Consider the following 3,462-nt stretch of genomic DNA (forward strand, 5'->3'; position numbering starts at 1 on the left):
TTTACAGTGTTCTTATAAGAGTCCACTGGGGTAATAATAGTTGTAAATAGCAGAGCGCACGCTGTAGAGCCAAATTGTGAGCTAGATTTAAATTCCAATTATCATCAGATTCACCATTATTATTTGACTCTGTTAAGAACTATAATTAGATCTAGATATGAAAATGCAGCGAGCACCTAGCACACCTGTGTGATTGGCCAAAATATAGATGATGTATTTCCACCATCTATTTTTGTCATCTTCCCGGGCTTCCCTCGCCAGTTGACTAGATCTCACCACCGTGGCGGGCCCGCTTTGCCACAAAGCCTGCAATGGGCTTCGTCACTAGATCTAGGTTTCATCGCCGACTGCTTGGGATGTGAGTGCGCGGGCTTGTATTTCTGTTTGTGCATGTGTGGGCGCACGCGCTTCTTTGAGTATGTGTGTGTAAAACTATGAGGCGAAGAAGGTAAATTTATGGTACAAGAATTGCTGAGCCTGTTTAATACAAAAAAAACCCAAACATGGTGAGACTTGTCAAGCTACTGGCGAGTCATGGCGAGGGAAACCCAAAGGTCTTGGGGGAAACCCCAGAAGACGACAAAAATAAATAGCAGAAATACGTCATCTTGGCATATATTTGGGCCCTTCAGAGAGGTGTGCTAGGTCGGAGTGATTATTCTCACCCGGGGTGAGGATAAACTGGATATTATTTTCACCCCAGGTGAGAATAAAATTGATACTAATTCTCTCCCCGGGTGAGAATAACGACAGCCTACTATTCTAACCCGTTTTTTTTCATTTCGGGCATCATAGGATCCTTGTCACTGAGCGCTCCAGGCAACAAAACTCGCCCCCCCTAAAATCGCCAACGGGCGGGCCAGCTCTCCAGCGCAGGAGGCGACTATTGTCGATTCGGGGGAAAACCTTATCTTTTGAGCAAATAGCGTCACCTCTTGTTCCTACATTATTTTTAGATTCTGTAATGGAAAATTTTACTCTTGAATGGTTTATTATTAACCCATCAAAATTAAGAAAAAAAATAAGCCTGGGGTCAAGGCACTAGCCTAGGCTACGGTACGAGCCTTAAAAATAACTGTGGGTTCTGTTAGGGATAACAATTAAACATTTTTTGTGTGTGTTATGAACAAATGCCAATTCTAACATTACAATGACAAACTATTACTAACATGATTTCATTAAACAGCTTTCAGTTAAGGCTATTACTTTCAAAAACCAGTGCTTCCACCAGCTGAAGCTGAAAAGTAAGGAAAATTCTGCAGGGGGTCTGGGGGCCGCAGCGTCCCGGTGGGGGTCCAGGGGGCTAAGCCCCGGAAGAAATTGAAATAGTGCTTTTCGAGGGTTGAAAATGGCATTTGGGAGCCTGTTTGAAGAGATTGCCTACAGACAATAACATTCATTTTTTCCACCAACATTTTGTCTTGTTTGATTTCTTCACCAACATATCTTTCCATTGCTGACAATGTTTAAAAGCAGGTTCCCCTTTCATTATTGCTACTATAAATCAATTAATTTGTCGTCGCACCATTGATAGCAGGCAAACCTGGGAATAATAAATAGATGTACCTTCAAAATACAGTTGCGCAGCGTATACCCACATTTTTTTCTCAATTTTCACGCCTGAATCTGAATATCGCCTGTCACAACGTCGAAACACCACTTCGAATTACTTTTTATTTTACCTACAGCTGAATCGGGCCGATCGCCCGACTCAATCGCCTGAAACTGAAAACAAACACGTTTGTTTTTGAGGCGACCGAGCCGGGCGATCAGCCGATCCCATCCGTAGTGATACCCCCGTATCAGCATATATTTCTTTCATCGCGGCCCTTATTGGGTTCACGTGCCGTAGAATCTTCGCATTGATAATTTCTCTAGATCTAGGCAAATTTGCAATGAAAAGTTTCTTTCAGACAGTAATTTTCTGTCTGAGATCACAAAGTCAATTTACTTGATCAACACGCAGATTTTCCAGCCGCGGCAAAAATCCGAAGATAGAAGGAATGAGTGAATGATAGAAAGGAGGAAATTGGCACAAAAGGTTCGCCAGATTTTGATCTATCTGCAGGTAAAAAATGTACTGCCGACCAACCAACCCGCATTGAATGCATGGGACATAGCGGAATAACGGCGGATTGCAGGAAATGCGCAATCTGGCAGGTTTCTATAATTTTAACCTGTTGCCGAGAGAGTTACCGTAAATATCCGTAACTTATACAAGAAGACGACACGAAGGCGAGTACGGAATTTCGGCAGTCCTGCGCTGTCGCAGCTTTTTTTTTACGGAGGGAGTTGCTAATGATGGACGGACAAGTACGGAAATGGCAGAAAGTACGGAGTTCCGTAAAAATACGTAAGAGTGGAAGCACTGAAAACATACTACTCTGGCAAAAAAAATTCCTTTCTGAATTTAGAAAGTGTCTAGGGTTTTGGTGAAGATGTGCGTGCACACTCTCAAGATTAAAAAAAATGAAACAATAACAATCCCCGCGGGAGCCTAGAAAAATCGACCAGGGCTCTGGGGCAGGTCACGAACTTCTTACAATTCACAAATTATTTTGTATCATCCGTTCTCAACACCCAGGTAGGCCTAAGAAAAAAAATCCATTGCATTCTCAGACCGGGTGAGAAAAACAAAATAATATTCCCGGTGAGAATAAAATTATATTTATTAGGCCTATATTTTTATTTTCACCCCGGGTGAGAATAACGACAGCCGTGCTAGGTGCTCGCTGCAGCTTCATGATCTAGATATCTAGATCTAGGCCTACATTTCTAGATCTAAATGGGAAGGAGTTCCGCAGAGGGCCGGCCGACGAACAACACACAAAAGAGGGGATATTTTGAGCGGGGTATAACCTAACCCTTACTCTTGTATATGGTTTGCTCAATGAGAGTCAATGGGCCTTTTTTTTGTCACAGTAAGTGCCGGAGTGATCTTGTAGTTCCGTTCGTTAAAGTCCACGATCCATTTGTTTACGGGAGTGTATACAGACCCGGTAACCGGGAACAAAGTCACAAAGTATACAGACCCGGTATGGGAACTCTTTTGTGATTTCGGAAAGTTTCAGAACAGCGCTCTCTTGGCTATGGGTAGACCTAGGTTTTTCTTTATCTATGACCTAAACCTAGATCTAGATCTAGATCTAAATGAAGATTGCGGATGTCTTTTCAATGAACGATTGTTAATTCTCTGTTTTGGAGTTTGAGGAATTACAATTTGAAGAAAAGAACAATGTCATAATTTCAGTCGAGCAGTCACCCCCCCCTCTCTCTCTTTCCTCTCTGTGTATCGCTCGCCTTCTCTTTTTCTTTGTTTGTCTCTGTCTTTCTTTCTCCCCACCTATTTCCCTATCTTTCTTTCGTTCCCTACTGCCAACTGGGGCATGTCATACATTTTGTCATTTTTTGCTAGCACTTCCCCTTGCTCTCTCTCTCTCTCACACACACACACACACACAC

This window comes from Aplysia californica, unplaced genomic scaffold (assembly GCF_000002075.1).
Source record: "Aplysia californica isolate F4 #8 unplaced genomic scaffold, AplCal3.0 scaffold00103, whole genome shotgun sequence".
Taxonomy (NCBI): domain Eukaryota; kingdom Metazoa; phylum Mollusca; class Gastropoda; order Aplysiida; family Aplysiidae; genus Aplysia; species Aplysia californica.